The 15,121-nt window shown below is 33.5% G+C and overlaps 1 long non-coding RNA gene across 12 annotated transcripts in view; it reads left to right on the top strand.

Annotated features, from left to right (window-relative positions):
- LOC137489184 (uncharacterized) overlaps positions 1-15,121 on the top strand; it is a 175,458-nt gene that overhangs the window by 106,618 nt on the left and 53,719 nt on the right. For 3 of the 12 annotated variants that reach the window (XR_012398523.1, XR_012398511.1, XR_012398518.1), the window contains one exon: positions 11,800-13,119. The exons of 4 other annotated variants lie outside the window; for them this stretch is intronic. This is a non-coding gene — a long non-coding RNA (uncharacterized lncRNA). Of the gene's footprint in view, positions 1-11,799; positions 13,127-15,121 lie in introns of those variants that run through there. 5 more of the 12 variants (XR_012398514.1, XR_012398519.1, XR_012398521.1 and 2 more) reach the window with 2 other exon arrangements.

Below are 15,121 nucleotides of genomic sequence, written 5' to 3'. Positions count from 1 at the left end.
AGGATTTTAAAAAGGTGGAGTGGCACCCAACCCCGCCCCTGAACCCAACTGTCATTGGGTGATATTCATATGAATTAGCCACTAAATCAAAAAGTTACAAATTGCCATGGGATAGCTTTGTTAAATACAAAGTAGTTATTTTAGAATGTACTAATATTTCACAATATTACTGATAATTTACCTTTATATTTAAAATACTTTTGTGAGTATAAGAAATTATAAATAAATCTTACAAAATTTTTCATTAGTCCAATGTTTCTGTTAAATTTCTCTATTTGTACATCTATCTTACTTTTTTATTTTATCTTATTGCTCCGAATGTGTGTTTAATGTAAGTCCATTGATTACATCACAACTTTATATGATTTGTGTTTAATGAAAATAATTTTTTTCAACACTTTTCTAAACATAATATTTTCAATAGCTAATTTATAACTAATTGTTAACTAATTGTATATAACTAATGCTTAACTAATTGTTTTTTATGCAGACAATTAAAAAAAATCTATAGCTTAAGAGAACTAATAATTTTGACCTTAAAATGTTTTTGAAAACATGTAAAACTGCTTTTATTCTAGCTGAAATAAAACAAATAAGATTTTTTTTTCAGAAGAAAAAATATTATAGGAATTACTGTGAAAAAATCCTTGCTCTGTTAAACATTATTTGGGAAATTTTTGCAAAAAAAAATTCACGGGAGAACTAATAATTTTGACTTCAGCTGTATATACAGTGCTCAGCACATATGAGTACACCCCTCACAAATCTCTCATTTACATAAAGAATTTCTATAGGAAAATTCGAAATCAAAAGGTTTAAACTGCAAAATTCAAGAGAAACTTTGTAATTTTGTAGTTTGTAATTTTTCCCCTTATATTTCACATCAATTTAAATGCATTATCTTTCTGTTTCTAAAGATGTTTGATGACTAAAATATTATTTTAATATTTATATAAGTTTTATAATCTGTTTTGTTTAACCAATATATATGACCTACATTGACTTAGAAATGGATAAAAATATTCATTTTCAAAAATGGGTGTACATATGTTGAGCACTGTATTGAATGTAAAGATCTCTAATCACTTACTTTTTTTCTTATTTTTTATTGACATTTTGTTTATTTAGACAAAACATTAAAATAATTGACCATTACTATTTATCAGTCATAAAAAACTATAATTGGCAATATAATATCATCCTATATAATTCATATTGATAATTTTCTTCATAATTACTTTTTTTTTTTGATCATTTGCAAATCTGCTAAAATCGAATTAATTTATTTTTATTTTTTCAAATGTCGCAGTAAGACCAACGGTTTGGCTCAAACTCAACACATTATTTACTGCTGACCTCCAAACACGTGTTCATATCTTAGTCAGACACTGATTACTGTGTGATTACTGAGCACAGATACAGTGCCCAAACACACTGCTCCCAGCATTCCTTAGTAGGCACCTGAAGAGATGCTTCAGCGTGAGTGTCTTCTCCATCCCTGCCACCTTCTCCTCCGGCTATACAGTTTCACGCTCCGTTCGGGACGCTTAGATCTGCTGACAAGTGTTGCCGAGGCCTCTCGTTTTTATCATGGAAAAAGGCTGCGGGATTCTCATGCCATCACACAATGACTAAACAAGCGGGTATGTCTAATTCAATTAAGTACACGAGGCTGTGCCAAGCCTCTCCACTGCCGGTGTGACAGTAGTAATGAGCTGGGGCTTTGAGCCATCCTGCTGGTGGGGCGGGAGGGTGGTGTTGATGGGATGGGGTTGAATTTGGGGGGGCACGTTTTCCTTAATACAGCGCTTCTGGCAGACAGGCTTTGAAATGCTGAAAACAGCTTGGAAACACTTATTTAGACCCTTTTAAATGGAATATTCGGCATTCCTGTGCAACTGTAAAAGAGAGGCTTGAGAAGAGACACAAGCAGGCTTTGTGTGTTAGATGGGGTGTCCACTGATTCTCGAAGAAATACACTTCATCAAAGAATCGGGGGAAAAATGCAACATCAAATCATCAAAGTTACATTAAGCAGCATGGCTTTTTTCCTCCATAGATATTAAAACAACATTTTTTTTCTGCACCAATTAACACATTTTAAAATGATTTCCGAAGGTTTAGATGACACTTGACTGGAGAAAGGATGATGAAAATTCATATTTTCTTACAAAAAAAAAAAAAATAAAATATAATAAAATCTAAAATATAATAAAAGCACTTGGTTACTTTATACTATAAACGTTTTCCACTATATTGTTTTACTAATAAGTGATTTCTTTCCCAGTGTTTTGTTGCAACTTGAAGTGCATCCGCTGCATAAAACATATGCTGGATAAGTTGGTGGTTCATTCCGCTGTGACGACCCTTGATTAATAAAGGGACTCAGCCAAAAAGAAAATGAATGAATGAATAATAAGAGATTTCTTAAAAAAATATTATTTTTTTAAAATATCTGATCCCATACTAGTGATTGGTAGTACATATTCCAATAACAAAATAACATGTGACCCTGGACCACAATACACTCTTATTTTGCATGAATATAATTTTAGCGATAATTCTATATATTATAGTCAATAATTGTATTTGGTCAAAAGCATCAGTTTCTTTTATCTTTATTTCACAAACATTCATTCATTTTCCTTCGGCTTAGTCCCTTTATTCATTAGGTGTTGCCACAGCTGAATGAACCACCAACTTATCCAGCATATGTTTTACACAGCAGCACTTCTAGCTGCAACCCAGCACTGGGAAACATCCATACACACTTATGCACACACATACACTACGGACAATTAAGTTTATTCAATTCACTTATAGCGCATGTCTTTGTGTTGAAGGAAACTGGAACAGCTGTAGAAAACCCACGTAAACATGGTAAGAACATGCAAACTCCACACAGAAATGGCAACTGGCCCAGCTGGGACTTGAACAGCAACCTTCTTGCTATGAGACCACAGTGCTAACCACTGAGCCACTGTGTCACCCCTAAATCACAAACATTAGAATATTAAATTAAGATCATGTTCCTTCAAGATATTTTGTAAATATCCTACCATAAACATTTCACAACTCAATTTTTGATAGTAATGTGCATTGCTAAGCACCTCATACCAACAACTTTAAAGACACATATAAGCCCAATCCCAATTCTATTTTTGTATCCCTACCCCTTCCCCTTGGCCCTTAAAACCAAGTGTGAAGGGGAAGGGCTTCAAAATTTACCCCTAAGAAATGCTTGCTTCATATGAGATCAGATGATTCGACTGCTAGTTATTCCAGTTGCTTTATTTTTTGGTATTTTCAGGAAATCACTGAAGGCATATATAAATGTAATCATGACAATATAATGTAGCAATAGGATCGTAACTGTACTATGTAAACACACAAAAACAACATTAACATTATAGCAGACACTGTAAAAAGCTCATTGCCAGCCACTAGACTTTTCTGACAAGGAATTCAAGTGTCATCGAGTGTCAGAATGTTGCGGGAAATTTTGCGGTTTTTATTTTATTATTAATATTATTTTTTTAAAAGCATGATGGTAAAACGCGAACACAGTTATGAATGTAATAAAACATCTGCTTGTTTGTTGTAAAAATTCACAATAATGAAACAAAATACTGTTTTGTGGATCTCCTGACTTCCAAAGACCAGCTTTTCTGCTGTTGTGGCTGGTGTATTGTGGGAAATTTTCTTACCCCTTGGTGTTGAGTGTGGTCTTGTAAAATCTCCATTCAAAGGGTTATCTACCCCATCTCCTTAGCCCTTCGCCTGCAAGCTAAAAAGAAATGGGACACCCCTACCCCTTAATTAAAACGAGGGGTAGAAGTGGGAAAGTTCTAAGGGCTAGAATTGGAATTGGGCCTTATACTTCAGGGTTCAACAATAAGGACTGCCCTATGGCCCGGGGCCAGCATGTGAGATGCTCGGAACAGTGGACAGGATCATTACTATTTGTCAGTTGCGTGCAAATACAATCTTAGAATCAAGAAACTTGTCATCTGATTAAAGGTTGTGAGCACGTTGTTTTTTTTTCTGTAACCTGGTAACAACCATTACAACAAACATATGGCAACATCAAATTATGAGGCTAAAAGTAAGCATCTGTTTCTAACTTCAGACAACAAAACAAAAAAAGGAAATTATATTTTGCACCATCTGTTTCCAGGAAAAGCAGACAAGCTGGGAGCCTTTTTTTATTGGAACAAGCAATTAATGAAATCAAAACCTCAAAGCTCACAATAAAAGTGACAGCACTTTGAATTCTGCTCATTATACATGTATTAGCATTTTAAAAATATTGTTAGATTCACAGACGTTGTTTTTCAGGATCTTTGAGAAGATGTCCTGAATACCATTAAGGCAGATATATTAATTATAATATTAATGATGTATAGAAATAGCTATTAATCTTTTTTTTTTCTTTTTTTTTTTTTGGTGGGGCTAGTGAAAAATTTGGCAGGACAAGTAAAAATCGGGCCAGTGAAAAAATAATCTTAGCGTTGAACCCTGTACTTACCTGGCCTACTTGTACTGTTTGGTAACACTCACTAAAAAGTATTCATACAAACTCCAGTCAAATGTTTTAGCAACTTTCAAAAACAAGAACAAAATTATATATAAGAAATTGCAATCCTAAAAATAAACAATCCTAAAATAATATTAATAATAATAATAATAATAATAATAATAATAATAATAATAATAGCGACGCAGTGGCGCAGTAGGTAGTGCTGTGGCCTCACAGCAAGAAGGTGCTGGGTCGCTGGTTCGAACCTTGGCTCAGTTGTCGTTTCTGTGTGGAGTTTGCATGTTCTGCTTCCTCGCATGGGTGCTCCGGTTTTCTCCACAGTCTAAAGATATGCGGTACAGGTGAATTGGGTAGGTCAAATTGTTCGTAGTGTATGAGTGTGTGTATGTGTGTGAATGTTTTCCAGAGATGGGTTGTGGCTGGAAGGGCATCCGCTGCGTAAAATTGTGCTGGATAAGTTAGCGGCTCATTCCGCTGTGGCGACCCCGGATTAATAAAGGGACTAAACAGACAAGAAAATGAATGAATGAATGAATGAATAATAATAATAATAATAATAATAATAATAATAATAATAATAATAATAATAATAATAATAATAATAATGTATATTTATATTAAATATATTAAATATTATCAGTATATTAAATGGAATAAAAAAGGTGTGATTTGGTGGTGGAAAGAGGGGCATGTTCTCCTTAATTCAGTGCTTCTGGCAGACAGGCTTAAAATGCTGAAAGCAGCGTGGAAACACTTCTAAATGGAATATTCTGCATTCCTGTGTGACTATGAGAGAGGCTTGAGAAGAGACACAAGCAGGCTTTATGTACTGGACGGGGTGTTCGACTGATTCTCTGTCTTTTTCTCTCCGCTGTGTGGCACAAACACAGCTGGCCCCTCATCTATGCATGCCAGGGGCCACGCTGGTTCGGAGCGGATGTGAAAAACAGTGGTTCATAATCTGTGAAAGTGGCTTTGAAGACGCATCAATGGAGAACAGTGATTGTTGCAGATGGTGCTGTTTCTTGTGTGGGTTTTCTTTATGTAGTGTGTAACAGTTGTGAATATTGAATACATGGTTTGAATTAATGCTTTTGGTTAGAAATGCTTTTTTTTTTTTTTTTTTTTTTAAAGATGTCAAAGACAAAGTTATTAACCCTCCTTTGAAATTTTAAATTCTTTTTCAAAAAATTTCCCAAGTGAAAATTTAGAGAGCTGGGACATTTTTCACAGTATTTCATACTATATTATTCTTTTGGAGGAATTGTTAGTTTTATTTTGGCTGGAATAAAATAATAATAATAATAATAATAATAATAATAATAATAATAATAATAATAATAATAATAACAATAACAATAATAATAATAATAAAACGTCTAAGGCCAATATTATTATCCCTATATATATTTTTTATTGTGCCTATTAAATTAAGCAATTAAATTGCACTTTAAGTGGAATACTAGTATCTTGGTAAACATATACAATAGTATTGTCACAGTCACCAGCGCTCTAGCCCATGCAGATCGCTGGAGAACTACAAATCTGCCAGCAAAAGAACTATATATCCAGTCATGCACCACTTACACAACTGGCCTAGATCCCCATAATTGCAAAAAGACACAGCTGATGCTGTTCAAACTAATTACAGACTATTCACACACCTCTCAAACCCACACACATTGCTGAGTCTTATTATACTGTAATGTGAATGGAGACGCTGACAGGGGAGGTGCAGATTCAATCATAGGTTTATTTAACAGAGAATGGTCAGACAAGCAACAGTCAACACAGGAGCAAACAGGTGTTCACGGGCAATCCAGAGTTGTGGTCAATAAACAGACAGATGGTCAAAAGGCAGGCAGCAGACAGGAATAAACAAACAAAATAAAGCAAAGCAAGGTTTAAACACAGAAGGCAAGGAAAACACATCATAATGTTCACTAAAAGTATAACAAGACTCAGCAATGTGTGTGTGTGTGTGTGCTTGAGAGGTGTATGAATATCTGTGTAATTATTCCTGAAAAACTTTAGCTGTGTCTGTTTACAGTCATGGGGATCTAGGCCAGGTGTGTGACTGGTGCATGACTGGATATGTAGTTCTTTTGCTGGCAGATTTGTAGTTCTTTAGCGATCTGCATGGGCTAGATCACTGGTGACTGTGACAAGTATACAATACATGCAATAAACAGTATTAATATTATCAACTGTCATTATGGCAAAGACAACATCAATTAGTAATTAGAAATGTTTAAAAATATATAAACCTGATGAAAGGTTTGTATAATATATGTGTGTGTGTGTGTGTATGTGTGTGTGTGTGTGTGTGTGTGTGTGTGTGTGTGTGTTGTGTAGATGTATTAAGTACAAATAAATACGCACATCCATGCATGTATTTGAGAAAAGGTTTATATATATAAATTATATTAATTATATATAAATTTAATTAATATATTTAATCTATAATTATATAATAATTATTTATAAATTATATATAAATTTAAATATCTAAGTAAATTGTTTTTGTTTTGTATAATTTTGGTTTTATGTGTAAGTGTGTAATAGATATACTTAACAGTTTATTATTATATATATATATATATATATATATATATATATATATATATATATATATATATATATATATATATATATATATATATATATATATATATATATATATATATTTATATTATATATATATACTATATATATATATATATATTACTCCGCATTAATCTTTGCACTAAAATAAATTAATAATGAATGGACAAAAACTTATTAACAAATGTTTTATTTAAAAGAAAAAATATTTTAGTTGCATTAGACACATTGTCAATCATTTTACCCCATTTTTTCTTACAAAACAATTATTATATGTAAATCATAGTACATTTTAATTAAATAAATCAATTTAAAATATAAACACAAGGTCAAACGGTATGGTTATAATGTATATATATATATATATATATATATATATATATATATATATATATATATATATATATATATATATACTTTTTTTGCATTCATTGTACTTGTCAAATGTACATTGTACTTACCATATTTATCATACTTTTTTACTATGATATACAGAAGACACTCACTAAAATGCTATTATAATTATTATAATTATTATTTTATAATTATAATATAATAAAGTATAATTAAGTATAAGTATATAAAATGTCCTGTCAGGCATATTTAGAAATAGAAATCATTTGATGACTTGTAAAAAGATTACATTACACATTAAAAAGAAATTATTTATCATTGTAAATCTTTATGCTTGTCACAATGCTTCAAACCACCAAAAAGTTATAGTCATTTGTCAGGAAAATATTTTGATTAATTTTTAAATACAATAAAATGCAGTGCGATCACTTGTTCTTTTATATGTTAGAGTCAGAATAGGTATGTTGTTTCTTTAATATTCTGACCTTTTTAGATTTTTTGAAACCTTAAAATAGACTAATATAATTTTGTAAGTTAGAATCAGAATAAGTATGTTATTTCTTGAATTTTGACATTTTTAGTTATTTAAAACCTTAAAATTGACAATTTAATTAATTTTGTAAGTTAAAATCTGACTAAATATGTTATTTATTGCATATTTTAATTTTTTTATATTATATAATGAAACCTTGCACTCCGAGAAATAAAGGTACAGGAGCTGTCACTGAGGCAGTATCTTTTTAAAAGATACAAATTTGTAGCCAAAGAGTCCACATTGGTACATCAATGGTGCATAACAGTGCTCAAATGTACCTAAAAAGTCATTTTGAGGTGCCATAATGAACCCTTCAAGTACAAATATGTACTATTTGAAACGGTACTGCACCAGTGACAGCTCCTGTACCTTTATTTCTGAGAGTGTAGAATAGATTTTTTATATAATTTTGTAAGTTAGAATGAAAAATAAGTGTTAGTTCTTGCATATTTGACCTTTTTATTTTATTTAAGTCCTTAAAAATAGACTTTTTTAATATAATCTTGTAAGTTAAAATCAGAATAGGTATGTTATTTCTTGCACATTTTGACTTATTATATTATTTAAATCCTTAAACTAGACTTTTTGCTTTCAGGTTATATAAAAGTATTTTTGTGAATTCAATGTTTAATTGAATGCAGATGCAACAATAAGGTGTTTTCTGCTTTGTCTGAACACAAAATCTCCCAAGCCAAACTCTCTTCCTGTCTTAGATGCTGACACACTGACACCTCGTTGACTCAACTGATCCATCGCTCTGATTAGTCCTCTGACCTTTAACCTGTCTGCTCCAATTTGTATGTTGGATTCTGAGACACGTTTAACAAAATTTTAATAACAATAAATAAACAAATGATGAACGAATAAACAAATAAACAAACATGACTCTAGCACTTCAAGGCAAAAGACCAAAGGACATTCTGAATGAGGACTAAACCGCTCGAGTGCAAAACTCCTAGAAGACAAACCATTTACACATCGCTTAAGAATAAACAGCATTCTTATGCATTCCGCCACTTTTGACTCTGGTTAGCAAACATCAGAGACCTGGAAAGCCTTTAGTTTCAGGAAAACTCTTTGAAAAAAGGCCTCCCGCTGCTCCTGTGAAGCACTGATTCTCAGGCTCTTTAAAAAAAACCTCTTAAACGTTTGACTTTCTCACAGAAACAGCTTGCTAAATGGCATTTCTGTAATGGACTCCTGCTAGGGTTCATATGCGTTGTATACCCACGTTGCCCAAAGTTGTGTCAACACCATTAACATGAGAATGGCCGAAAAGAAAGGCAAGAAAAGTTTTTTTTGGCGTAAAAAGAAAAAAAAAATCCAAAACTATAGAATTCTTTGTTTTCCGGAGAAAAAAAGATTTGAATCAAAGACATTGATGGTCATTTTTTTCGGCCTCGGATGGAAAAAGTGGTGCTGAATGAATGTCTTATTTACATGCCAATGGAAAGGGGATGTGGTTTTAAAGGATGGGAAAAGCAGGCCCTCTATTATGGAGGGTGCTGGTAGCAGGGGCCGGGACAGAGCGGGAGCCTCCCTGCCAGGCAGCGGTTAACAAGGCACTGGCTGAATTAGAGAATGGCAATGAGTTTTTAATTGGTGACACATTATATTTATCAAGCTGACAGCCAGAGTCCTGCGCCGGGGCCTTTCTTGTTTTGTCCCATGCCGTGCATTATTTCCCCCTAGGTGCCCCTGCACGATACCCCCTGTCCGGCCGGTTCCCTCACGTGTGAAAAAAAAGAGAATCAAAACATAATAACTGAGCGGCAAGTTGAATGATAACATTGAATTATTCATTAGGGCTGCTTAAAGTGTTGGATAAATCAAGGCCCCCTCAACCCCGACAAAAGGCTGCTCATTGTTATCGGCCAAATCAGCACGGCAGTTTAAGGCCTCACATAAAGGCAAATCCTTTTCAGAGCTGTTTAGCGAAGCTGACAGAGCTCTTTGCGGCACAGAGGCAAAAGTTATTAACAAGTGTTTAATATTTGTATGGGAGTGGTTTATCATCTGCTGCTGCTAGTCTATGAGTGCTATTAAACAAAGCTGTCAGATGATAACTATCAGCAAACATACTTTGCTAGATGAACTTCCACAAAGGCATGACATTTTTGAAGAGCTGCAGAGGATGATTTGGTAAAAGAATTATATAAAAGTTGCAGTTGAAGTTTTTTATTATTATTATTATTAAGAAAACCAATTCCAAAATGATCTTATATTAATTCTCAAAACTATCATTGATGTCAGATTATGCAAATCAGTTTATTTGGTGAATTAATAAACAAAATTCATTTACTGTTTGCATTTTGCACATAATTGATATCAGTTTCCTGAAATCAAGTCAATGTTCAAGTAAGTATTAAAATGAAGTACTACAAATCTATGCTTACTCATTAGTACACTGTAAAAATAAATGAGTCTGAAATAAATTATTTTATTTTACATTTTATTAAAATCCTTAAATTAGCAGTTTTCCATATTTTAGTTTTTTCTTTATTTTTCCCCAATTTTTTATTTTATTTTATTATGACAACTTGATTTTTCTTTTAACTACCTTTAACCATGAAAGGTTGAAAAGGTTAAACATTTTTTATATTTTTAGTGACAGTTCAATTCTACAGTGATTCTACAGGCATTACCCCATAAGGACAATGTGAAAAAAATATCAATTTTTTTTAAATGTTACAAATTTATTAAAAATAAAAACCTGAAAAATAATATATACAAAAGTATTCACAGCCTAGGCTCAATACTTTGTTGATGCACATTTGGTAGCAATTACAGCCTCAAGTCTTTTTTTAATATGATGCCACAAGCTTGGCACACCTGACTTTGGGAATTTTTGCCCATTCCTCTTTGCAGTACCTCTCAAGCTCTATCAGGTTAGATGGGAAGTGATTGTGTACAGCCATTTTCAGATCTCTCCAGAGATGTTCAATAAGATTTAGGTATAGGCTCGGGCTGGGCCACTCAAGGACATTCACCAAGTTGTTGTGAAGCCACTCCATTGATATTTTGGTGGTGTGCTTGACTGCTGGAAGACCGTCCAATGTAGAAAAAGTGAAGCGCTATGAATACTTTCCGGATGCACTGTATTGTCTGGGTTGGTGTTGTATATTATGCTAGGAAAACATTGTAATAAACTGCCTTTTATTTTTTTGTTAATTAATAGACTTATTTCTAAATAGATTATATCTTATACATTATATATTTTTTTCAAACTACTAAAATGTCAATAAAAGCCACTTTGTTAAACTGTAGAGTTGAATTTTTTAACATCAAATGTTAAGAGAGTAGTAATCAATATCCCATAATGCAATTCACATCTGTAAATTTTTTTTACAGTGGCTATAAATCATAATAAAAAAAGAGAAAAATGTTGGTATTATTCCTATTTCAACTTTAAGATCCATTCATTTCACCGAACAAATGTAGGTCCTGTTCAAGTCATGTAATAAAGGTAACTAAACAGTTAACACATGTATCTTATTGTTATCAAGACTTATTTTTAAATATCTCAAATTGCATAAAATTTACTGATATCAAAATTAGTTTGAAGTTTTTGGTCTTTTTTAATTCATCATGGATTAAACAAACAATTTTTCAAAAAGCAAATGCATGCCAAAATGGCAGATGTTATCCTTACATCAAGTGTGAGTCGCCGCTTGATGAAGATCCATCCACATACCTTCACAATATTCACGGCTGATGTGAACACACAACAGAGATAAAAGTAAGTTTATCTCTCTTTTTTTCACAGCTTGAAACTTAAACATTGGCGTGTTTGAGGAGCAACAGGATTGCATCAGAACTCAAACAGATTTGGAGGAGTCTTTTGTTGACCCTCAAGGGAATGGATTTCAGGGTAAAGCGCAGTTCGGCTCTTCATAATAGACCTGAAGAATGGGAGCGAGCGAAGGGGGCCTAATGAAATATTTAAGATTTTGGCTAAAAAGGGCCTTGAAAGTCACAACAAAGGATTTGCTGAGGACCCTCATTGTGTGACGGACTTGCGGAAGCCGCGGCCGGACCTCTACAGATGTGATGAGGGCCCATATTGAGCGGGGCTGTGCAGGCTCTGTTCACAGCTGTGTCCTAGCGCTCCCGACTGGGCCACCAGCCCCCTGCCTTTGTGCCCCATTGTGCCCGGCACAGAGCACCAATTTTACACAGAGCTGATTGCACAGCAACGCCTTTGTGTCACGGCTAAAATAGCGCCCCACCCAATCTCACCAAAAGACCCTCGCTCATTCCCAACCCCCTTCTGTCCGTTTTTGGTATCGCTCTTGTCTAGTCTTATATCTGCAGCCAGTTAAAAGATGGCAAGGTGATGAATCCTCATGTTATTATTATTTTTCTGGATCATATCAACACATTTGAGAAGCAAAAGAGTTAAAAGGCTAGGCTTTCCATGTCCCCCTTCAGAATCTGCCTATTTAGGGCTTAATGGTTGTTGATTAATGGACCCTCTATTCAATAGAACATATGCCATTTTGGGACTCTATAAGAGCTTTATGTTGAATTTCTATGCTTGGTGTCACAAGGTCAAGGCAAGCTTTTTAACACACTACACGTGAAAAGGAGGTGATGCATAATTTACTCAGAAAAGCAACTATTTACTGGGTGGTTTAAGCTCACAATAACAATTTCCCCCCCAAAGCAAGGAAGGTTGCGAAACATCATTTTAACCTCTCCAAATGCTTGTCAGGTGCATCTGCCCATGAGCCTGCTGTTCTTTCCAATTAAATGATCCTTTTATCATTGCCCACTTGCCGGAGATTGTACGGAAAAGAGCAAAGCGCATTGAAAAAATAATTGCATGTTCTGTGACAAAGAGAGTTAAATTATATTGAAAGTCTGGTTCAAAGTAGAAAATGCAGTGTAAGAGACAAAGTTGAGGTTATCTGCTTTAAAGTAGCAGTTGTAATCTGAGAGGTGAAATGTTGCAGTGGGGAGATATAAAGAATTACAAAACAAAGTTGCAATTGAGAGTTTTAACAATGAACCAAGTTGCAATTGTGAGACTTAACAATGAAATTAAAAGTTCAAAGGTCAAATACAAGATTTGTTTTCAATTCACAAAAGTGATTTCGTGTGCTTGTCTACTTTGTCAACTTATGAGTGAAAATATTGTTTTGTTATTGTAAAAACTGAAGCAATGCAAAACTTTTTCTGACCTTTAGCTATTTTAGTGTAAGAAGTAGTCATAGAATATTATATTATATTTCAAATAACTAAAACACAAGTGAGTAAAACCTAGTGGTTTGAAGGTGGCAAAGTGTAAAGATTTTAAAATGACAGTGTATTAGTATGCAGATCCACACTGAAAAAAATGGTTTCTGCTAAAATTGTTGCAAGCAATTTATATGGGTTGAATTTAAACAAACAAATTAAATTTAGTCATGCTCAGTTTAGTTTATTTGTTTGTTTAAATTCAGCTCAAATAAAATGTTTACAGCCACTTAACGTAAGTTTTTTTTGTATTTCAAAGGAATCAACTTTGAATATTTTTTTTCAGTGCATAGAGTCTTTAATGTGTCGTCAATTGATTTTTGTTCTATAAACAATGACAAACAAATAATTTTCAAAAATTAAAGTTGCATTGCACATTTGTTTTTACCTTAATCATATTTGACATACGTATAAAAATTTGCAAAACGTATAAAAAGTTTTGCGATTCAAAGTTGAAATTAAAATATAATGTATAATATTAGTAATTATAATAAGTGGTGCTGCAAATTAGATATTTTACATCGGAATTAAAATAGTTATAAATGTTGCAATTGGGAGACTTAATATTGAAACACAGAGATGTAATATTGCTAGCAAGATGAAATTGCAATGAATTTTCACGTAGTTTTCAAATGAATATAGACTTTAAGTTTGAAATGTGAAGTTTGCAAAGGAAATATATTAAGATTTTGTACTTTTGAAATAAAGTCACACTTGAGAGGCAAAGTATCAAATATCTGAAATACTGTTTGTTCATTCATTCATTTTCTTTTCGGCTTAGTCCCTTCATTAATCTGGGGTTGCCCCAGCAGAATGAACCACCAACTTTTCCAGTGTATGTTTTACGCAGCAGATGCCCTTCCAGCTGCAACCCATCCCTGGAAAACATCCATACACACTCATTCAAACACATAGACAAACGGATAATTTAGCTCATCCAATTCACCTGTACCGCATGTTTTTGGACTTGTGGGGGAAAGCGGAGCACCCAGAGCAAACCCAAGCGAACATGGGGAGAACATGCAAACTCCAACTGACCCAGCTGGATCTCGAACCAGTGACCTTCTTGCTGTGAGGCGAATGTGCTACCCACTGGGATACCGTAGAGCCCCAAAATACTGAGTCATATTGTGAGTCACAATTATGTGAGCTTTAGTTGTAGTTGTGAAATATATTAAATTGTAAATGATTTATGTAATTTTGTAATTGTAACATTATATATGTGCATTTGAGAGCTATCAGTTTGGTTTTTAACATTAAGGTTGTGATAAAGTCACAGTTATGAGAATTATGAGAGTTGCTTAGACTGTAAAAAATGCTGGAAGGGCATCCGCTGTGTTGGCGGTTCATTCCGCTGTGGCGACCCCGGATTAAAAAAGGGACTAAGCCGACAAGAAAATGAATAAATGAAACATGAAGGAATCAAGTTAACTTGTTAATTTTACAAATTCAAGTAGATTGAACATAAATCAATTAAGTTGTCTAAAAAAAAACTCAAGAATTGTTGTTTCAGCTTATTTTAAATAAGTAGTTTGAACAAAATCTTTTGAGTGTATCATGGTGTCTTTTATACTGTTGCAAGGCAGAAAAATGCTCTATATTGCACTATTTTCTGTTAATTTTTTTACAACTTGTGTCTAAAAGAAGAATCTCCCAGATCAGTTCTGTTCAACTATTAATTAGCGAAGCGTGTAAAGGCAGTACTCTCTTAATAAGCTTGCATTCCACAGGTTAGATCCTACACTGCAACTTATCAAAAATCCTCCTTCATGGCATTCCTCTCCGAAGCGGCCCTATATCTCCCGCTGGGGGAATAACCGAGCTGTAGGCTTCTCATAATATTCGTAATG

This window comes from Danio rerio, chromosome 23, assembly GCF_049306965.1.
Source record: "Danio rerio strain Tuebingen ecotype United States chromosome 23, GRCz12tu, whole genome shotgun sequence".
NCBI lineage: Eukaryota > Metazoa > Chordata > Actinopteri > Cypriniformes > Danionidae > Danio > Danio rerio.
This window is presented reverse-complemented; position numbering and strand designations above follow the sequence as displayed.